Below are 24,247 nucleotides of genomic sequence, written 5' to 3'. Positions count from 1 at the left end.
AGATGAAGTGGAAGAGCAGTTACTTAACACTCTTTTCTCCTGGGGTCTTCATTCTGTTTTTGGCCCAGACTGAGAAGGCATTTCTTTTACAGAAACACTTTAGGCATGTGCTGAGATCCTTCTAACTTGGCACGGCTGTAAGTGAAGTATCAGTTTAAATAGTTCCTTGAACTTGAAACTAATTTGATGCTTTGAGTGAAGAGGGGTGTGTGGGTATTTTCCCAAGGTAGAGAGAACTAGTCCAATGCCTTTGCTTTCCTTCTACCTTGCATGTGCTAATCTCAAAAGAGAAACTTCCTTTATATGCACATTTTTAATTTGGAGTGAGGAGAAAAAAATCTAACCAAAGTAGCTCAGTGGTCATGGTCATGTTGGCTTAATCTTTAAAACAGGAACAGTGTCTTCCCTTACAGGGAACTGCTGTCAATGTGAATAAACTAAAGACTGTAAAGAATCGTTTTGTCACAACACATAGCTCAATTTTTCACAGCACTGAGGGAGTAACCTTGCTGCAAGTGGAACTAAACTGTTTTTAAGTGCTAGCAATCCACCTTAATCTTCCATGTTTTAATCTTCCTTGTGGTCCTCGTGTAAGGGCAACCGTGGTAGTCTGTATGTGCTCAGAGCAACATTTCAAACCTTTAGAGCAATGATGGGAGTTTCCTGTGTCCTCCCAGGTGAAAACTTCCATCATCCCTGACCATTGGCAGGCTGGCTGGGGCTTATGGGAAGTGGAGTCAAGCAGCATCATAAAGATTTTTTCTAAGCGAGAAAGATATGCTTTTCCCCCTCTCTCTCTCCCACTCTACTCCACCCAGACAGCTCTTTATTCATTTTGTGGTTTCTTGCAATTTGTTTGGCACAGAGTCTTTTCACTACCTTTGCTGCTTAGTGCACAGTAGAATAGTTGCCTGCAATTAAGGGCCAGGTTGCTGCCACCTCTGCCTTGGAGAACAGACACCTGCACTCGTTGCCAGAATTTCACAAAGCAGCCTTCTTGAACTGGATCCAAGTCCTTGCAGGCTGCACTTGGCTGGCTGGCTAAGCAGGGCCATGGGGGTGTTGTTTTAAAATCTTGTTTAAGCAGAGATTGGGTATCAGGTACCTGTCACCCTTCTGGATTCTCATCCCCCATGGAATGCTGATTCCTTCCCACCATTTCCCAGAGGGCTTCTCCATTCCTTCAAGCATAATAGCTCTCGTGCAGCAGGAACTCTTTTTCTGTGGTGTGAGCAAGGCATGGGACCACTTCCTTAAACGTGTTTTAAAAAGCTGCCTCTTTCCGGAGAAGTTGGAATCAAAAATGAGGAGAGAGGTTGTGGTACCAGGCCAAGAACATCCTGCAAGAGATTATTCTTGTACTTTATATCAGCGTTGGGCAGGCAGATATGAGCCTGAAATGTGGGGTGGCATTCTTTATTATGGCTCTTGGGCAATGAAAACCAGAATGAGTGCATCGCCTTTATTGTTTGCTATTCCATTCAAAAGGTGCATATTGTGGGTGTAGCTGCAGAAACAGCAGGGCCAGTGATTTAAAGCTCTGAAACTGGCTGCAGGTTTGAGGGGACCCTCCCCCCCTTCCCTGGCCCTGGCAACAGTGCTCTTGGGGAATGGCTATAACTCAGTGGTTTGCATGGAGAAGGTTCTGCATTCACTCTCCAGCAGCATCTTCAGAGAGGGCTGAGACTGAAAACCTGGAGAGCTACTGCTGTCAAGTGCAGACCAAGACTGGGCGATACCTGGTTTTCACAACCTAAATATTGTGATATATCAATATATGACAATGTCTTAAACAGTGATACAGCTATGTAGAGGCATTGGCTGGCTTCACAGTTTCTCCCATATGGTGATTTTTTGTGTAGCGCACACCCACACCCCATGATTCGCGATATGTTGCCAGGTCAAAAATTATGATATGGACTTCAAACCCATTTTGTATGACCTATAACCCAGACCAACACCCATCATAATTCGTGATACATTGCCAGGCCAAAAATCCCAAAACCAGTATCACAGTATGGACTTCAAACCAGTTTTGGATGACACATATATATCACCTGGCCCTAATGTAGATAGTACTGAGCTTGGTGAACCAACGGGATGGCTCGGTTATAAGGCAGCTTCTGGTGTTGAGTAGTGCTGGCTGTTTGGGAGCCACCATTTAAACTGACCACAATGGCCTTGGGTGATGCTATATTGGAGCGTTGTAGGAAATGAAAGTACCTATGAGACTGAGCCCCCAGGTGCTCACATATGCATGCTGCTTAAGTAGTTTGGCATCTCCAAAGCACTAAAGGGTAACATCTATCTACCTATGTAATGAAAACACCCCTAGCTACTCCCACTCTGTGAATGCATGCTGCAAAGGAGGCATTCCTCTCCCCCCGCCCTCGATTCCTTCCATCCTCCTTTACTCTCCTATACTTGTAACAGTGTTGATGACTTTTCTGTTCAGTCTCTCAGCGTGTTTGCAGGCTAATGGGTTGGGTGTGCCGGAAAGGTGGCCGATCTACTAATGATTTACTGTTCAGCGCACCCCCCACCTCTGACAAAGTGGTATTTCCTCTGTCGGTTAACTGGGGGGGTGGAGAAAGGGAGGGAGAGCTCTTTGCGCCAACGCTAGGACACTCAGTCTGAACTTCCTTTGACTTTTCGAGACTGCTAAAGATCACTCAACAATTTGTTCAGGGAAAGCATATTTGAAAATGCGCTGTTGGAACGAAGTCCGTCAAGCAGTAATGTAGCAAGGGGGTTGATTCACATGACCAGAGGAAATTCACCATTATATTCATATAGTATGGGAGATAGTTTTTCTTTCTTTCCATGTGGCAAAATCACAAGTTCACATAGCCCGAAAGTTGCTTTTGCAGTCTGACCACATGGGGTCCCAGTCACAAGACCGTTGTGCTCTATGAATATTGAATGCAAAGAGATGCCTTGTGGTATGGATGGATGCCTGCCTTTTAACTTTAAAAAAAACAATAAAAAGAGGATAAGATTGTGCAAACTGGGCAGGGAATCTGGAAGCCAGGATCTGGATGCCTTTAAAAAAGATGGTTATCAAAAAATTTCTTTGTGTAGAATTCTCTTTAACAACAATTTCCTGACACACCACAACCACAACCAAAAGTCCGTCTAGGACTTTTAAAATGGAAACACAGCACATGTTGGGAAAGAACATATTTTCAGTGTGATACTTAGGAAAATGAGATCAGCTAATAAAAAAGAGGTTGTCTTTGAACATGCACAGAGTGCCCTTTGCAGAGTGTTTGCAAACAGCCGGGGTTGGGAGGACAGTTTCCCTTTGGTCTTACAGGAAAAATTACTGACGTTGTCACTTGAGAAATTAAACACTGTGGTCTTTAGAAATTCTCTGTCTGCCTCTATGAATTCCCTTTAAGAGCTTTAAATGACGGATGAGAAATGAAAGGTGCATTCTCTTTGAGGAGAGGAGAATTCTGCAGCACTTGCCACACCAAATAGATGAAAAACAGAGCCATTGTATTAGCAGCAGCTCCTATCTTGCTCTGCTATGGCACAAAGGAGTGGCTTGCTTGACTCCAGAATTAATAGAGCAGAGAGGAAATGGCTCTTAAAGAGATGTGTGCCGGTTTCCTTCCTGTTCAGAGAATTGGAAAGCCTAGAGCAGTGAGGTAATGTCATTTCACATAACTTAGAGGGCTCTTCTGATAAAGGACAATTGCAGTAAATGAAGTGAGCCTGGGATTTTTTTTTTTTTTTAAAAGAAAGAAAAATTGTTTTAACTTCTAAAGGGTTTAGAGAGAGAAAATTCCTGGTAGCAGGCTGCATGCAAGGGTAGATAGATTTCTTAATTAAATGACTGTGCAAATAGCACAATATTCAGTGATGGTTATACCATGTCTTGGAGAATCCTTGACACCTAAAAAGTTTGTGTTGGTACCTAGATATTTTGTATGTTTTGTTGATTCGACATCATTCCATGGGTGTTAAATGGTTCAAAACAGTTAACGAAATTTGAACTAATGAGGTAGCTTTTGTTATAAGAATTATAAGGTTTTGAATATAGAAGAAATGAAGTATTTACCATCTCGAAAGAATGGCCAGACTGCCCAGGTAATACAAACAGTAAAACATTATCTTGACAGACAGGAAAGAAGAATCATGCTTAGGGTTGTTGAGCTTCTTTTGGCAAAGTTGTGGAGCCTTTTTAAATTAAAATCAGCAAAAAACGACACTGCTAACATGGGTTGCCACGTGTCATATTTCTGTTGGAGACTGCCTCCTTCTGTGATGTATGTAGGATGTTTTTTGGGTGGTCTTTGGTTAAGGGGTGAGGAATTTTTAAAGTCTTTAAAGGGGTTTGCAGACCTTTGTTCTTGGTCTCTCACCTCCTTGCAAGGAGGGGGGCGCTCTGTTTCAACAGAAAATAACGATCTTCCTTGCCTCCATCCAATTTTCTCTGCCCTATCACAGACTTAAGGGATACTGAATCCCTTAATGCAGAGTTGGGCTGTAAAAGCCAATCCCAGATTTTTCTAAAACACTCTCAATAATCTATGCCATTCAAGCGATAACTAAGGTATTTGGACTCCATTTGAATTCGGAGGTATTCTCTCAGCTGTCAGTTCAGCCCCAGTTCAGCATCAGAACAACTTAAGCACTTGAGGAACACCAAGGCCACTGATTACACTGATAAAACATATCTTAAGGCCACATTCAAATGTCAAAACAAATCCTGTAAGACATACTATGAAATCACAGGATTTCAGAGCTGGAAGCATCCAAGGGTCATCTAGCCCAGCCTCTTGCAATTCGGGAGAAACTGGTACTTTCTAGGTACATAACAAGGTAAAGGTAAAGGGACCCCTGACCATTAGGTCCAGTTGTGGCCGACTCTGGGGTTGCAGCGCTCATCTCACTTTACTGGCCGAGGGAGCTGGCGTACAGCTTCCGAGTCATGTGGCGAGCATGACTAAGCCACTTCTGGCAAACCAGAGCAGCACACAGAAATGCCGTTTACCTTCCCGTGCTTTAGACGTTTAGCTCCCGTGCTTTTGACGTGCTTTCGAACTGCTAGGTTGGCAGGAGCAGGGACTGAGCAACGGGAGCTCACCCCGTCACGGGGATTCGAACCGCTGACCTTCTGATCGGCAAGTCCTAGGCTCTGTGGTTTAACCCACAGCGCCACCCATGTCCCTTCTGGGTACATAACTCCTGATAAATTGGCCATCAACTGAAACAAATAATGTTCTCCCTCTATTTCTGGCATTTGCGCTGTGATTGTTTTGGTTACGCAGCAAGGACAGCAGCGCCCAGGGACAAGAGCTAGGTGTTGGCGGGCTTGCAGGAACCGTCGGGTTTTCAGAAATATAAAAACGTATTTTTGCGGGGGGCGGTGGCAAAAAAAGAGCCCAACAAAGACTGAACATTTTCAGGGGCCATGAAATGTTGACTGGCTGCTGGCTGGGGTGGGAGATGTAACGGGTTGATGGAATTGTGGACATGCATATGCTGCAGCCTGACCTCTAAATAAGGAATTGCAATGTTTGTAGTCCTTAAACCTGCAGTGGTAGTTTTGAAATCTTGTGGGCAACGCCTGATGAAATCTTTGCAACCAAAAGAAATAATTGATCAGGCTTTGGGATGCCAGGAACAGGCACTGAATCTCTGTGTGAGGGATCCCTCTGAACAGCAGCACTCCTGGCTTGCAGCAAGAAAATCCATATCCATGTAGCTCTTTGCTTATATTTGTTTTCTGAATCACCCATCGGGCAAATCTCTAATAAAATACCTCTCTACAATTGAAAGGCAGGAGCAATTTTTCCTGAACAGCAGCGTGGTGGTATACTTTACATATTGAACAATAGCGCAATGCATTGCAGAAAATGTGTTCTTGATATAAAGATTACACCACCCGTGCCTCCCACGTTTATTATCTGATTCATCATAGCAAAATCACAGACCTACAAGGGCCGTTTTCAAGCATTCATTCATCTGCATGATTTGTAATGACAGTTGTAATCCAGTGAAAAGAGGAAGTTTAAATTTTGAGTAGTTGTGCATCTCTCTGCAGTTAACGAGGCATCTAATTTCAGGGCAGATTCAATCCAGCCTGTCCTTTGTCCTGGGTTGCAGACGTCGTATTTTTCAGTTTTGCTTCCACACCTCTCGCTGCTGATTTCTATCTGTGTTAAGACCAATCTCATTTCAGAATTATTATTTTAATTTCCTTTGGAAAGAGACCAGAGGCCTAACATTGCTCCTGGATGGATCAGGGATGATGGGAAATTACTAGGTTCCTAATTCTAAACTTGCTAGTGTGCATTAATGCTATTAATCATTACAGTGGTACCTTGGTTCTCAAACATAATCCGTTCCGGAACACTTACTTCCAGGTTTGCAGTGTTCGGGTTCCAAGTTGTTTGAGTACCAAGGCATTTGAGAAATCAAGGTACCACTGTAGTGGCAATTGCGTCTCAATACAGCACCCTTTTAAGAAAGAATATTAATAACCTCCTCTCCCATAAACAATTTAGGAAAGGAAGGAAGGAACCCCGGGCGCCTTTTTAGGAGTTGGAGGGGTTTTCTTTGGGGGGTGGGGTTTGCAAATCTGGTTTTCAAGCAAATATTATGAATAAGATGCATCAGAATAGGACAATTACTAAGCTGGCATGAGGTGATGGGTAGTATGCTGTATTTGCGTTCAGGGAGACCTACATTGACATCCATACTCTGATATGAACCTCACAAATCATTTATCTCTTGACAACCCTACCTTAGATGGTTGATGTGAGGCCAAGCAGAAACGTTCCTCTAAGTATTCTCTCCTGAGCTTTCATTATGAATTTTTGGGATACAAATGCTGTGGCAATTGACACAAGTAGCTGCACTATATTGTCCCTTTTTACATTTTTGGTCCATTCTCCTCAGGCCTCCTGCCTCAGAAGCAAGAGAGGCAGCAGAAATGGTGAAGAACCATTGCTCAATATGAAGTCCACTTGCTTGGGCTCCTGATTGGGTGGCATGTACTGTACTTTTAATGCATTTTCTGAAAGCCAGAGATGGAGAAATGGTAGCACTCTTTTTTACAGGGAATAGCCCTTGAGTAGGAATGTTTGAGGAAGCCTTTGTGCGAACTGACCTGATCTGTGCTGCCTGAACTCAAGCGATGACCAGGCCTAAGCTACCAACTGGCCTTCTCACTTTCTAAATGTTCAGATATAGTTCTTGACTCTAAAACTGTGTCAAAATAAGTTCTGAAAATGTGTGTTTTGAGAAAGGATACATAAAGAACTATGTAGTTTGAAGGAGCTTCCTATATTCCTACGTTCTTCCCAGTGCTTTCCCCCCCTAGAAAAACAGGTGCTGGTACTCACCATGAAGTTGTTACAATAAGTGTCACACTTTTTAACAATGACAAAAAGAGGTGCCAGTACCGTGTACCCTTGTGTACCCCCTGGGGGAAAAAAGCACTGGTTCCTCCTAACATTCATAAAATAGGATTTTTAATGTGGGGAACAAATGGCAGCTTAATGGCTCAGTCAGTAGAGCATGTGGCTCTTAATCTCAGGGTCATGGAATTGAGCCCCACATGGGGCAAAAAGATTCCTGCATTGCAGGGGCCTGGACTAGATGACCCTCAGGGTCCCTTCCAGCTCTGTGATTCTTTTATTCTAATGCAGAAATTGGTGCACGGTGACACAAACTGGAAAGAAGATTCACCCATCCTGCTTTTGAAGAGATTTGGGGTGCATTTTATTTAAAAAGTCATTGTACCTGTCTAGCTATAGGGCATGTGTTGCTTGACCCTAGTCCAATGCTCTAACCCAGAGATTGACAACCTAAGGCCCATGGGCCGATTCCGGCCCATGAGCTTCCTGAAACTGGCCCATGGCTGTTCTGTGGATTCGCGTAGGGATTCTGAGCTTTTCCCCCTGCAGCACCATTTTTTTTTCTCACTGCGGGGACCGACTTCTGTCCCGGAAGTGCGCCGGAAATAGCATGTTCACACGCCTGGAGGAGCTCCTGTACGTGTGCGTACACACTATTTCGGGCACACTTCCGGGACGTAGAAGCACCCGTGGGCATGTGCACTATTTCCGGAGCTCTTCCGACCTGGAAGAGCACTGGAAATGCTTCAGCACACGCACGGGCATGCACGCTCCAGCCTACCAAGAGGTCTGCGGGGGAGTGGACTGCCCGGCCTCAAAAAACATTGCTGACCCCTGCTATAATCACTATTGTTTTCAACACTTGATTGGAAGCCGCCCAGAGTGGCTGGGGAGACTCAGCTAGATGGGCGGGGTATAAATAATAAATTATTATTATTATTATATTACACCGCACAAAATCAACTACACAGGAGACAATGGAGTAGCCTGTGGGATCCTGACTTACTCTTCCCCCTCCCAATACTTTCTGTGTGTTTTGTTTCCATTCTAAACAGTGATCTTAAAACGAATAGCCTTCCCTTAAATTAATAACCACCATTCCCCATGAATTGTCACCTCTGTGGGAACACGAAAAACTATCACACTTTAAAAATATCATCTTCTCCCACCTTTGTTCAGGAACGATGGCCTGGATTAGATATATTTTAGTGCAAAATGAGTAAGGAAGCCTGGGAGGAAGTGGCTTGACACTTTTACACTGAACTGCGTTCTCGGAGCACAATGGTTTTGAAAAATAAGGAAATGCTCTCTGAAAGGAAAACAATATGAGATGCTGAAAGGGGAACTTCCTTGAGCCAAGCCTTCACCTGTGATGTCATTGTGGTTCTTCCGCACATGTTCTGGCTTCCAACTTAAGCCAAGCCTGTTGAAGAAAATAATCACATGAGCTTATTAGGGGAAAGTCGGGAGATGGTAAGACACAAACTTCTAAAACTGGTTGCTCTTGTTTGGTCAACAATTTTAGGCCCCAGAGCCCTGTCCTTCAATGCAGACCACTTACTGAGATAATGAGGAGTTGGTTTGGGCATGATGACCTGCAATCTTTGTACTCTGTAAATTGGGGGTGCAACTTCCAATTTGGGAATGAGATAGGCCTCTCCTACCAAAAAGAGGACTTTGCTCCATAACCATGGCTACTCAATGCAATCCATAGTGTGTTGCAACTAGAGCAAATAGGTTCAATGCCTCGTTTTCTTGAGCCAAATGTCATGAGGACAACAATTAAGTGTTCTTTGCACTTACCAAGTTGGGGACATTTCACTCTTAAGCTTTGTTCCCCCTTTATAAATATTAATATGTTATACCTGTGGCCCTTAGTGTTACCACAGATGTTAGCACTGTAAACAGCAAAAGGCGAGTAACAAACTCTGCTTTCAGTTTACTGCTCTTTCACATGCTCCTATGTTAATACAAGCAGTTCAGCATTTGGATCTGTTTTTTACTTTGGAGTGAATGTAATGGGTACTTCACTGAGCATAAACATATAATGAATAATACTAGATAGGCAGAAATAAATGGCAGCCATTGCCACTCTGTTTGATATTTGTGTGTGTGTTCGCACACTTTTTCCTGTGTGTGTTCAGCCATCATGTGGCATGGTGAGATAACTGGTATCTTGGAAAATCATCCATTAAAACGGCTCATTTTGATTTCTCCCACTTTAAAAACACACACACACCTTAAGGCTGATCCTCACAAACACCTCTGATATTAGGTTAAACCCTTTGTGAACAAACCTCTGTGTCCCTTGATGAACCCTCAGACTTGTTGACAGATGTGATGAGTTAATGTACGTAAGTAAAATTGCATTAAAAGAGTGATACTTTCATTGTTTTGTGTGAAACAGAATTGGCCTCCCAAGCTTCCAAGGGGGACAAAGGAATTCCTGGGGAGGGGGGGTAGAGATGAAATGTCATAACTAAGAGTCGACAGCAGTTCTTTCATCCTAAACTAAGTATGTGCAGCTTAAATGGTCTGACCTTTTAGCACTCTGTTTATTCAGCTCTAGGCATAATCTCTGCATCAGAAATGGAAGGGTAGCTTCCTAGTCATGCCGACAAAAGATTCAGAATACATGTCTGAAGTATCTTCTTGTGAGGGCAACAAAGACAACAACAACAATGAAAGGCCTTTTGGAACATATCAGTGAATTTCTTGATTTGTGTTTGGAGCTCCTTGGCAAGTTCTCCATCCTGCTTTTGTGTAATTTGGCTTGTTGTGGAATATTCAGACAGCTGCTTTGCAATGGCTTTGGAAGGTCACAGAGGAGCTAAGAGGGGCTTGTTGACACATCACAGTAAGACATGGTTAATAGTTTATACTCTAAGAGAGAATATTGTTCTCGCTTTGCTCGCCCCCACCCCACCACATGTGAATGAAAGCAACAAATTGCTTAGGATTGGCTTTGTGTTATGTCCAAAAAGGAGCCATGGTTTGTTTCACTCCAAACCATGATCTGAAGCCTAGCCAGGCCTAGCCATGGATTGCTTGGCTCAGGAGAGGTGCAAAGTGGGAGTGATCTGCTCATTCACAATAAATCTCATTAACCATATGCTGTGGGAACACTTCCACCTTGGTTACTGCACCTCCATTCTAAACGTTTCCTTCCCGAAGCTGCTACTCTTTGAACAAGATGAAGTTACATTTGCTTGTAAAATGTATTTTTTGGTTCACACTGTTGGGTTTTTATGTAGTTAGTCATAGAGTTCCTAGTCTTTATCCATGTTTTTTGGTTTGTTTGCAACTAACAAAAACAAACACCAAACCAAACTAAACTCCAAGAGGAGCATTTATTGTGCAAATATGAGTAGCAAGAAATAATTCCTTTTTTGAGTCTCTATTTCCACAAAGCACCCAAAGTAACTGCAATAAGGAACCTTTTTAACTGTTACCTGCTCTTGCAATATGAGTTGTTTAAAATATTAGTGCCTGGGTTACTGGCTCTATGTGATTGTTAGCCCAGATGTGGGGGTTATGGCTGACGATAGGAGAAACCTTTTTTTGGTCAAGGAGAGCAGTCTGTACTTCCCTGCTTTAGAATCTGTAGATGTCAGCCGGTATAATGGATTTACCTGGGACACACATGCACTGGCTACTCAGCATGCAAGTAAGATGCCGCCTCAGCTAATTTCATGGCTCCTGCTGATTCCAATGGGGCTGCAACATCAAATGGTGCTAGAACATTTGCAGCTTTCTGAGCTGTCAGGAAAGCTGCAAAATAACCTACCATAACGTCATGGAGTATTGATTTCCCAAGAACAATCAAGGCTAGAACTGTGTTTTTTTCCATACACACTACTTTATCTATTCCGGACCAAGAACGTTTTGTTTCAAGGTTGGCCTTTGCTGAGATTGGGGGACCCTGTGTCAAGTCCCAGAGTGTTCCAACCCCTGTCCCCATGCCCTAGTTCTGGAGCCGGATGTTCTTAGCAGTACAGTCATACCTCGAGTTGAATGTGCTTCGGGTTGAGCGCGTTCGAATTGTGCTCCGTGGCAACCCGCAAGTAACGGAGCCATTACTTCCGGGTTTCGCCGCATGCGCAGACGCTCAAAATGACATCATGTGCGGAAGCGGCGAAATGCAACCCACGCACACGCAGACGTGCTGCTGCGTCTTGCATTCCATTCGGGATGCGAATGGGGCTCTGGAATGGATCCCGTTCGCATCCCGAGGTACCACTGTACCACTGTACTTCGTTCCCCTTTGCCCTTGCTTTCTCTCAGTGTGCAATGATCCCCCAGCCCCCCAGTGCTCCTATAGTCTCTGCTGACCCTTCACCCAACAAATGTCGTTCTGCTCACCTCTGCACTCCGACATCTTACAGTGCTTCCTTATGCCTACCCTGGAGAGTTGTGTTGACACTTGGGACTTGCCTCTTCCCTCCTTAAATTGTTGCTGGCATCCATCTGTCTTGAGAAAGATTAGAATAATGTTGGATAAAAAAGATATTTGATCTTTTCTTTTCTTTGTAAACTCATATATATATATATATATATATATGCTTTCGTAGATTTTCACGGGTACAGGAATGCAGGTTTTGGTGTCTTCGGGTGTCTTCCCGTGTAAGAGTTGGGGTGTCTAGGCGACGTTTCGACGAGGTCTCACTCGTCATCTTCAGGCTGGTGCTTTCGGCTTCTTGTTACTGGAACAGAGCAGGATCTCAGTGTTTGAGTTCCTATAAATACTGTTGAGGGGGTGTGGTGTATAGCCTCCAACGTTCTGGGCAGAGAGGAAGTTCCCAGGTTAGTGTGTCTTTTCTTCTTTTGTTCATTAATTACTTGAGGGATATCTTGAGTGATTTCTTGAGTGATATTCTGAGTACCACTTAGGAGGGTCATTAGGTGTGGATTAGTTGCTAAAGCTTTCGTGTCTTGACCTCTTGACCTTGTGAAGAGTTTTTTCTGAGAAGATGGCTGTACTGCACTTAGTTGTGCTCTGGCTTGGCTTCGTGTATAGGGGCGAGCTGTGGTTTTGTGCCCTGTGCCAGCCAGATCTGTGTAGGGATTGCAGGGGGGTGCAGCATCCGGAGGTGCCACTATGGTTTGGCTACTGGATGGTGTCTGTAATTTATCTGTGGAGAGGGTCTGGGTTTGGGTCTGGTGTGGTTGATTGGAGATGGCGTTCTGTGTGCCTCTGGTTCTGGTGTCGGTTTTTGTGGGGAGGGCTATTTTCCAGATGTCTGGCAGGCGGGACGTATCGTCACGCTTGTTCATGTTGTGAGGGTGTTTCTCTATCTCGATGGCTTCCATGATTATTCTCTTGTGGTGGTGTTCCATGTTAAAGAGCAATTTGGAATCTGAAAAATTAATTTCGTGTCCTGTTTCTTTCATGTGTTGGTAAAGAGAGGAAGTTTTTTCTTCTTTTTTGACGGCATTCTTGTGTTCTGCGATACGTGCATTTATTCGTCTGTTTGTTTGTCCAATGTACGTGGCTGGGCAGACCTACCAACCTATAAAAACAGATCCCACCACCTATCTGGAAAAAACCACCAAATCCAAAATAAAAGCCTCTCCTATCAGTGAAGAAATCCAGCTAAGAATCATCCCCAGAGAAAAATCATCCAGATGCCCCAAACTCTACGGTCTCCCCAAGATACACAAAGAAGGAACACCACTCAGACCAATAGTCAGCTCCATAGGCTCACCTCTACAAAATCTCGCTAAATTTCTCGCTAAGCAACTTCAGCCCTATGCAGAATCTATCGCTTCACACGTTACAAACTCCTTCCAGTTCATAGAAACAATAAAGAAGCAAAACCTACATCCCGACGACCTACTTGTGAGCTTCGATGTTGTATCTCTCTTCACACAAGTGCCCATTAATGAAGCCTTGACAGCCATTCAAAACAAATACAATCCCCCCGAATACATCCTGGACCTGACCAACCACTGCCTAACCAACACGTACTTCATCCACAATGGACAAAGATACAAACAGATAGAAGGAGCACCTATGGGATCACCCCTCTCACCGGTCATCGCAAATCTGTACATGGAACACTTTGAAACCAATGCTTTAGACAAGTCAGAACACAAACCCAAACTTTGGCTCAGGTATGTTGACGACACCTTTGTAATTTGGCCACACGGGAAGAAAAAACTAGATAGCTTCCTCACACATCTCAACAGCCTACACCCCAAAATACAATTCACTATGGAAATAGAAGCCAACAACCAACTTCCCTTCCTTGACGTCCTAATCTACAAAAAACCTGATGGCTCCCTAGGACACACTATCTACCGGAAAAAAACACACACCAACCGCTACTTACATGCACAATCACACCACCACCCTGCACAAATAAACTCCGTAGCCAAGACTCTCATCTCCAGAACCAAACGCCTGGCTGACAAAGACCACTTGACAACTGAGTTACAGAATCTTTCAAATGTGTTAATCGCCAACGGATACCAGCAAAACAGGGTTACGAAGCTAATCCAAAAAGAAACACCCCCCAAAAAGCAAGACACAGAAGAAAACAATGGCATGGCCCTCCTTCCTTATATCAAGGGCACTACAGATAAAATTAGCAAAATCCTCCATAAACACAATATCAAAACAGCCTTTTGCACCAACCAAAAAATAGCCAATATCCTCAGAAACCCCAAAGATAAAATCCAGTTAGAAAACCAAGGGGTCTATGAAATACCCTGCAAAGTCTGCCCAGCCACGTACATTGGACAAACAAACAGACGAATAAATGCACGTATCGCAGAACACAAGAATGCCGTCAAAAAAGAAGAAAAAACTTCCTCTCTTTACCAACACATGAAAGAAACAGGACACGAAATTAATTTTTCAGATTCCAAATTGCTCTTTAACATGGAACACCACCACAAGAGAATAATCATGGAAGCCATCGAGATAGAGAAACACCCTCACAACATGAACAAGCGTGACGATACGTCCCGCCTGCCAGACATCTGGAAAATAGCCCTCCCCACAAAAACCGACACCAGAACCAGAGGCACACAGAACGCCATCTCCAATCAACCACACCAGACCCAAACCCAGACCCTCTCCACAGATAAATTACAGACACCATCCAGTAGCCAAACCATAGTGGCACCTCCGGATGCTGCACCCCCCTGCAATCCCTACACAGATCTGGCTGGCACAGGGCACAAAACCACAGCTCGCCCCTATACACGAAGCCAAGCCAGAGCACAACTAAGTGCAGTACAGCCATCTTCTCAGAAAAAACTCTTCACAAGGTCAAGAGGTCAAGACACGAAAGCTTTAGCAACTAATCCACACCTAATGACCCTCCTAAGTGGTACTCAGAATATCACTCAAGAAATCACTCAAGATATCCCTCAAGTAATTAATGAACAAAAGAAGAAAAGACACACTAACCTGGGAACTTCCTCTCTGCCCAGAACGTTGGAGGCTATACACCACACCCCCTCAACAGTATTTATAGGAACTCAAACACTGAGATCCTGCTCTGTTCCAGTAACAAGAAGCCGAAAGCACCAGCCTGAAGATGACGAGTGAGACCTCGTCGAAACGTCGCCTAGACACCCCAACTCTTACACGGGAAGACACCCGAAGACACCAAAACCTGCGCATATATATATATATATATATGAGAATATGAAACAATGGAGTGTGTGGCCTCCAGGGGCAGAGTCAAACTGCTGTGTTAGCAGCACTGAAGTAGACCTCAACCAGCGCACAAGCCTGGGCAGTGTGCATGGAGGTCCTGGGCTGCCCAGATGACAAGACCCATCTCTCAGACTTGCTGATGTGGTCCAAAGGAAAGCAGAACAAGATGTTTGGCACCAGCTCAGCTGCAGGTGTTGCCAGAAGGAGGCGTACAAGACACCATCCAACCATCTTAGGGACTCCTCTCTGGATCTGTGTATACCCTGTGTACAGATCCAGAGAGGAGTCCCTAAGATGGTTGGATGGTGCCTGAGGCTTTGCTTCTCTTGAAGATGTCCTGCAAGGCAGGGGAACGGGGGAGCCTTCTCATGAATAAGGCCACAAGGCAGCAGTGGTTTGGGATCAGAGTTCTCCTTCTAGATGGGCTACCTTCCCAGGCTGACAATCCCTCAACTTCCCACTACAGCACATGCAGAAACTGCCTTCTAGACAATTGGCCCCATTCTTGGTCTTGCCTTCTCCATCTTCATATGCAGGGGAAGTCCCTAACTCATTGAAGGTTTGAGACCCACTGGCTGCCCTCACCTTGTTTGAGCCAGCCAGTTGTGAAGCTATTCCTATTCCCAGGGTGAGGCCACTGCAAAGGTGCAGCATGGGCTGTTGCCCAAGGCACACACACACTGGCGCACCCCCCCAATGCCAGAAAGACATGTGCCACCACTGGGCCACTGTCACACGCTGACAGCTTCTAGGAGCCACAGGTGGGAGCTGAGTGCAGGGTGGAGACCAAAGGTGGACACATTAGCCAGAACAATAATCCCTCCCGTAACACCCCATACACCCCATCTCCTTAAATAGGACACTACTATTAGTGTGGGTCCCAAACTGGGTCAGCTGCAAATACAGAGACCACATGCTCTGTGCTTCCAGCCTACCAGTGCCTGGCAAAGCACAGCTGTGAACATTTCCTCAGACATTTGCCACCTGTGTTTAGCTTTCATTCCCTCCAGGCTGCTGACCACATGCAGGCGGCCACTTGCTCCTTCTGTTAGACAAACAACATTGTTCTCTCCTTGCCTGCCTATTGATTGGGCTTGAGGTGAAAGCAGCAGCGGGGAAGAGGCTGTTTGGGCTGTTTTCTTGCTTTGACCAGGCTCCACTGGTCCCAGTCCCCTCTTCCAGGTCCCTCATTTCTGTTTCATCCTGACAATTTTGTGTAGGGCACTCTTTGTATAGGACTGGACACTTTTGTGTAGGGCTGACACTTTCCCCTGGCGGTGATCCTGAGCATCATTCTCCTTTTCTGAGGCACTCCCCCGCATCCCCTGCCCTCTCTGGCACCCTCCTGCATGCCCTCTGTGTATGGCCAATCATAGGGCGCAGAGTGACCCATGACACTTTTGTCCTTTGCAGCCCAGTGCCCAAAACTCTGTATCAGAGACACCAAGGTTTGGCAGAAATCTTGGGCACAACTGGGGTCTCTGCTTTCAGGTGTTTTTTTTTTGGATCCAGGATATTAAATTACTCACCCCCCACCTCATTAGGGCAAGTTAGCCCTCAACCTAATGGAAGTTAGAAGTTAAAGTGGTGATGAGAAATAAAGTTCATGATGGATGGACCTATATCCAACTACTGGCTGTGGTGGATAGATGGAATCAGATTTTTCTTCATTTGAGTTCCTGTGGGACATCAGCAAGACTGGGCTGCGGCCTTCACGTTTTATGTATGGGGTTTCTGGAGATAATGACATGCTGGATGTTGGACAAGGCAGAGCCTTGTTTTGTTCTAGCGGGACATGTTTTGGTTAGGTTTATATGTTTTCACATTTTTTTTACAGTAGTCCTTGATAAGAATGGTTTATGGCGTATGGTTTAAGCTAAAGAGGATGATAAGAAAAGAATTTATTAATGAGGAATCCCATACTTAAGCTTCCAACACTGCCGAGTTCGCTCTCTTGGTGTGCAGACTTAGAGCATGGACAGTAACTTTGGGCAAGAGAAGCTGAGCTCGCTTTTGGCTTCTTACGCCCTCAGAGAATTGGGAAAGATGAAGCGCAAATGGCCAGGCAAGAGGATGGTAAGTTCTAGGGTTTACTGAAGAAATCTATTTATTTCTGTAGTGGTTGTTTTGGAGTGCAAAACTCCTTCGGGAGATACAAAGATAGCAAGCAACAGCATAGAGATAAAAAATAATTAGAAGCTTAAAACTGTCCAGTATTGACATGTGTAAACTTCTTACATGAACTGTGGGCGGCTGGGAAAGCACAATGTTAAGGATTCCTTGTTCTTTCCATGTGGAGGACTTGGGCATACAATGCACAGGTAGATGTGTTCCTCCTAGGGCTCTGTATAGAAACAGCCTTGGTGCTCCCTAGGGAGTCAAAAAAGATCAGACCCCTTAGAAATCCCATTTGGGGTGTTTGTGTATGTAAACCTCTCCATTTTTTATTTATTGGTGGAGGATATCCACATTGTGGCATCACAGAAATTAATGTAGTCTAAGAAATTACTGTAAAGAGTGCCAGAGGACTTTGAAATTAATAGACTATAAAAGAAAGTGACATAAAATGTTACTACAAGCATTTAGAAAAGAGGTAAAGTGAGGCAGTAGTGATGGGAAAGCATTGAGTTTGGAGATTGATCTTAATTTACAGCCACAAATAAAAGAATTGTGCTTTGCAGCTAGAGAAAATAGGAGAAGGGGGGGAAAAAGGCGGGGGGGGGGGAGAGCCGTTCTTTCTTCAACTGTCAAGTTAATAACACTTGTCAGTAAATGAAATGTGAAAGTTACAACTAAACAATATGCCCAGTGTGGCTGCCGTTAAGTCTTCGGATGACTAATTAAGAGGCATATTCTGCAAAGAAGATGTTACGGGGAGGAAACAGTGTTGTCTGGTTCTTTACAACTATGTTTGTCAAATGCAATTTTTGCGATGCTACTTTGTGCTTATTGGTGGTTTCTGGTGGGTCTGTTTTAGAGTGTGGCTTTTTAGTGAAATTGGGAGTTTGCAGACCTTTTATCCAAAGAAAGATATTTCTCAACTGTGGATTTTAAAATTTGTCTTATGGGCAAACTCATTTCACAGACTTTTTTTTTAGTTACACAAAACTCTAAAATAAAATAAAAACTGCTAAGACATCTTTTCCACAGTTTATGAGTTGTGCCTGTTTTGGTTTGTCTGGATTGCTGACAGTTAGTAGATGAGCAAATGTGTTTGGTGATCTTAGCAAAGACTGTTGCATTGGGGGCTTTGGGGTGGGAGGTTGAAAAAAGAAATGAGGAAGAGGGAAAGGTAGTTAAAGACAGATATAATAGAGGTTATTGATATACAAGATGAAGATTTGAATTGATATGCAAGATGAAGATTTGGAAACGTAGTTTGAGTTGTAGTTTGAGATTAAAGGTGGGTCTTGAAGACAACTTTGGTGGAAGTCCTTTATATTCTTTAACAGAAGTCTGTGAAAAGATCCCACATCTATTCGTTTTGCATTTCTTCTGCGTGCACTGACACAATAAATATGTTTGCATCTGCTGGAATCTTTGCAATATATTTTAAAGTGATGCAGGGAGTTAAAGCTCACCCTGAGATATTAATGCTAAAATGCTCTGAAATGTGTTTTGAAAATGAAAGGTTCTCATTTTCTAGCCTGCCACTATTGGAGTTGTCTATGCACTCTGCAACAACTTGCTTCTTTTCTGCCTGTGTGCCATACAGCTTAGAGGCTGTTCTAGCTGGGGTTGCCTGCTGAAGAAATGTGCCTTCTTGTAGCTGTTATGCAAGACAGGATGTGAATTAGTCTGGAGGAAGTGACACAGCCTATGGTCATAATTTAAGAAGGCATCTATCATTAACAGTTTTGAAGGATGCAGTGTTCTGCCTAGTTACAAGCTCGTGTGGGGAGGGTGGTGATCATCCTGTCAGATACCGAGGAGAATGTTTTCAGTGCTGTTAAACTGCCTGATAGTGGGCTCTTCAAATGTAAGCTTCAACTTGCTGTCACATCAGCCCAGATCAAAGTGATGTTGACAGGCAGGTTGTGATCCTGGAAGGCAGATCTGATTAGGCATTGCTTGTTAAGAGGGAGGAGAGAAGACCTCTTTTGTTGTTTAGTGTAGTACAAATACATAAGGCAATAAAAATGTCGGCAACACTGCAGTCGCTGATAAGGGATGAATAAGAGAAGACGGCTAAGTTTTCAAATGTATATTGTATATTCTTTGGATTGCTGCAAGGTTAGGCTAAGCTTGGACAAAATGTCAACTGCAGACTTGTGAGAAATGGGGATAAAAGCCAATAAGAGAGTGGAACCGAGACTTCCACCTCTCTCCAAATGCTTTGACAGCCGCTTTGCAAAACAAACTAAGCTGTGAGCTGGCCCTGGACAGAATCCTAACTTACCCCTGCTATTTTTAAAGGGTAGGTACCCCTCTCTCTTACTCACATCCACCTTGGAGTAATTGTACCAAGTCATAACATGACTCACGACTCAGGAATTTCTCTACCTGTGTTAATCCTAGAGTGTCTTCAGAGGTACGGTAACTAGATCGCTTATTTGCACTGGGATCTGAAACACACTGACAGTTGAGGTGCAACTGCTTCTTGTCTTAATGTTGTTCTGCTTTTTGCAGCCTGCCAGCGTTAAAAAGAAAAGTCAGTCAGTTCCACTCTTTAAATGACTCTTTCAGAGCAAGAGAAATATTAAGGATGAAGTGCAGGTTTATGCTTGGGTTGCACTGAAGTGGTAGAAATTAAGGGATGGTCTGCTCCTACTCTTTCAAACAGCAGTATTTCACTTCAGCAACAACTTCAGTAATAAAGTGCTACTTTTCACAATTATCCAAACTGCTAGCTCCTAGGTTCAATCACTGGTGTCTCAATGTCAGGCTGGGAGAGATCCCTACCTGATATTTTGTGGAGCCATTGCCGGTCTGTGTAGACCAGGATTTTCTAAACTTGGGGTCTCCAGCTGTTTTTGAACTACAATTCCCATCATCTCTGACCACTGGCCAACTAGCTAGGGATGATGGTTATAGTCCAAAGACAGATGAAGAACCAACTTTGGGAAACCCTGGTGTAGACAATTATTAGCTAGATATAGACCAGTAGTCTGAATTGGTGTAAGGCAGCTTCCTGTGTCCCTACGTTCCTCAGCCAAATTCTCAGGGCAGTTTACAAGCTTTTAAATCAATAAAATCAATTCTGTAAAAATGGTATCAACTAGCTACATAAAGATCAGTACAAGATAAACCTACAAGCCAGCACAAAATGACAGAACACTTCACAAACTATTTACCAGTTTATTTTGCTGTGTCCTACTTAAAGTAGGAGGCTTTTTGCTTTTAAAATAAACTATTTTTTTCTTTTGCAAAAACACCATCTACCTTGGCATACATGCTTGCAGAAGAGCTGTAGCACCAAATTCTAAAAACTAGGGTAGCCTAGTGGACAGAGTGATGGTTTTGTTTTTGGGAGACTTGTACCTATCACCCCCAGTTACTCTGAGCTATGGTGTATCCAGAAAACATATTTTGAAGGGGCCCAATAAATTCTGCTATGGTCTGTTGCAATTTGTGTGCATAGTGTAGGCTTTTCCAAACTTAGATCTCCAGCTGTTTTGTACTACATTTCCCATCATCCCTGACCACTGGTCCTGCTAGGTAGGGATGATGGGAGTTGTAGTCCAAAAACAGATGGAGGCCCAAGTTTGAAAAACGCTGGCATAGTGTATGCTGTTACAACACACTTATGCATTTCATTGGCCCAGTTTGTGTGTAATGCTAAGCCAAAGCATGGATACCTTGAACAAAACTCCCCCCTCTCCCGATCCTGCTGTTGTTGTGCTACCCAAAGCTAAGCCATGGTTTGGTTTGGTGTAACGCAATCTGTGAGCCCAGGCTTGTGATTTGTCTATATAAAAATACCTAAACACCTGTTGGCTTGGTAGTTAAAAGGGTATGTATCTCTTTCCCAATTACTTCTTTTCTTCCAATGCAAGATTTGGATAAGCATTACAGTACATGGAAAACCTCGAGTTGTTAAAATGACTGACGGAGGAAGCTGGTTTCTGGCCTTCCTCCTGTAAATATATTCTGGAAGGGTACCAAACAGCATTGCTCCTGAAAACAAGCAACTGAGGGAGAGATATTTCTAGAATACTCCATCTGTAGCATAGGACTTTTCTTGCTGCAGGCAACCCAAGACGACTTTACAAAAAAAATACACCGAAACACCCCTCACATCTGTTTTATAAGGCTATAGATTGTTAACAGCCAACTGCCTGGTTGAAAAGGATTGTTTTTGCCTGGTACCTCTGCCAAGTTGGTGCCCACCAGATTTTTTAGACTCCGACTTCTGTCATGGGAGTTCTGTTGATGACACACAAAGGGCTCCAAATTAGCAAGGTTGATTTAATCCGTATCAGTCCAGTTTGGGGCTAAATTTTAAAAAGTTGTTCCAGATTGATAAGGAGGCTTAAATATATACCGGTATATCAATTTATTGTTAAAAGTTTTCAACATAAAATACAGTAACAGTCAAATTCAAATTCAAAACTTTATTAGCAAAGCCAACAGGCCACAGCTGTACAAGAGTTAAAAGTGAGAATAGGGATAAAAGGAAGAAAAGAACAGGCAAAAGGAGGTCCGTCGGGTGAACAGGTCTGTCACTCAGATGGTGGCCCTCAATTTCGCAGCTCTCTCGATGTACCTCGCGACCTTCTCTGTTATCTGACTATCCGTATCAGATAATAGAAAATACAGTGTAATGTCTGGTGAACGGCCGGGGTTGGAGAGAATGAGTGGAGTAATAATCTCATTCCTTAGGTCTTTATAAAGGGGGCAAGTAAGAAGGACGTGGGACACTGTTTCCGTGTTACCATCTCCACATGGGCAGAGTCGTTTTTCAAATGGAGTCTTTTGGTAACGACCTTCGAGTACAGCAGAGGGAAGAACATCCCATCTAGCCAATGTAAAGGCACGTCTGTATTTTGGGATGGTTAGTTTAGACAAATATGAAGCTGGAGAATCAAAATGAGAAGGGGGAAAATAGGTATACCATGGGCACAGTTTCTTTAAGATAGTCAGGTTGTTTTGTCGTTCAATGTCTTTCAGGCACAGTAACAGTCAATCTGTCTCCCATATAGTGGTGGCAGGCTTTGAGCTTTCCAGCCAGGCGTCTGCCATTGGACATGTGTGAGGGCTCTTCTGAGCTGTCCAAGCCATCTGCTTGAATCCCATGACACCCTAGACTTTAGCCAGGTCTTATTCTCCGCAAGGTACTGAATGACTGCTCTAGGAGTACAATTGCTGCGTGAGCAAGAGAGATGGCCAGTTAGACCCACCGCTGTAGTACAGTGGTACCTTGGTTTACAAACTTAATTTGTTCCGAAGTCCGTTCTTATACCAAAGTGTTCTTAAACCAAAGCGTGCTTTCCCATAGCAGTGGGGGACTCAACAGGAAGCGGAACATGTTCTGCTTCCAAGGCAAAGTTCACAAACCAAAACACTTACTTCCAGGTTTTCAGCGTTCTTAATCCAAGTTGTTCATAAACTAAGCTGTTCTTAAACCAAGGTACCACAGTATCCTAAATTCTGATGTTCTGCAGAGAATGGCTCACACCTTTCAACGATATGCTACATGCATAAGTGTAACAAAAGCAGGCACTGACTTTTACTTGATTTGGGCCCCCTTGATTACGCCCATGTTTCTTAAGGTGGAATCTTAAGGTGCAACTAGGTTGAAGGATTGTGGAGGAAGATTAAATTTACATTGTGTAATGTAAGAGATCACTTTTTATTTTGTATGACAAATAAATTAAAACATAACACCCCCCACCAACAGCCAGACTTTTTAGAAGGTAATCTTAATAAAGACTACAAAGCATTTTGAAGTGCTACGTAGATTATGTTGCTAAAGAGCCTTCCTGCCTCCTTTCGGAATATCGTTGAGTACAGTCTCTTCTTTTTATAAAAGTGAAGGCCAGTCTTTAGATAATTTCCAAAGGCACTATCTCCCTCTTGATAAATAAGAGCATAATTTTAATACCCTTAACTCAAAGCAGCAGCATTAATAAATGATTTAATCCTGTTGGCACCTAGGTCATGCTTATTAACATGGTGGGCCACAGATAATTGCATTTTGACGAGATTGACAAGCCATCTCAAGTGGCCCTGATTGAAACGTTGTACAGTGGTACCTCTGGTTACGAACTTAATTCGTTCTGGAGGTCCGTTCTTAACCTGAAACTGTCCTTAACCTGAGGTACCACTTTAGCTAATGGGGCCTCCTGCTGCCACCACATGATTTCTTTTCTCATCCTGAGGTAAAGTTCTTAACCCAAGGTACTACTTCCGGGTTAGCAGAGTCTGTAACCCAAAGTGTTTGTAACCCGAGGTACCACTGTATTCTGCTTTAATAATTAATAATATTGAGATCCTATGGCGGGGGGGGGGAGTTACTTTTTCTCTTGCTGGTTTCTGGTTTCCCAAATTGCTCTGTTACAGAGGTCCTTCTTTTCATAAAATCTATGCTATGCTAACGTTTTTTGTTTAATAAATTAATATAATATTTACAACCCTCCCCCCCCCAAGTAACAACAGGTTGACTGGTATGGATTGCGGATGGCTAAAATAAATTAAGTCCTTAGCTGTCAGTTGCTGTTTTTGAGCAGGCGGGAAACATCTGTTGGTTAGGTAGCTTGAAAGATTATAGTCTGTTTAAATAGCTGAGACTGTTTTTTTTCCCCTGGTTTAAAAAGTATGCTGATTATTTCAAATGCTCTGCCTGTAAGGAATGTAAAATAGTTGAGCTGCTTCAGTATGGACTTAATATCCCTTTCTGGCTATGCGTTGCCAGCTTTGGTCCATGTTTTCATTCAAACCTGCTATTGTTTGAACAAAAAATTAATTTCTATAGAATGGGTGGTTAGTTTGTTCACTGGGAACACAAAGAGTTCTCTCTTAATTATGACAGCGTGACAGAAAATGCTAAACATTTCTAAGAATATGTGTTATAAAAATACAATATACAGAGTTTTATAGTATAAGAAACAAAGATAGGTCTCTGCCCTCAATCAGCTAGCAGTCCTTAGAAGCTGAGAGGGTGAAAATGAAAGGGGCAGGATAATGGGAGAAGCAATAGGAAACCCGAACCTAACTGCATACTTAGATCATTTTTGGAGATCAAGAAGACTGGGAGCTAAACAAG

General features: G+C 43.4%; 1 protein-coding gene across 12 annotated transcripts in view; it reads left to right on the top strand.

Moving 5' to 3' along the window:
- MAMLD1 (mastermind like domain containing 1) overlaps positions 1 to 24,247 on the top strand; it is a 121,539-nt gene that overhangs the window by 47,684 nt on the left and 49,608 nt on the right. The window lies entirely within an intron of this gene.

This window comes from Podarcis bocagei, assembly GCF_964188305.1.
Source record: "Podarcis bocagei genome assembly, chromosome: Z".
NCBI lineage: Eukaryota > Metazoa > Chordata > Lepidosauria > Squamata > Lacertidae > Podarcis > Podarcis bocagei.
The sequence above is the reverse complement of the archived record's forward strand: the minus strand, read 5'-3'. Positions and strand labels throughout refer to the sequence as shown.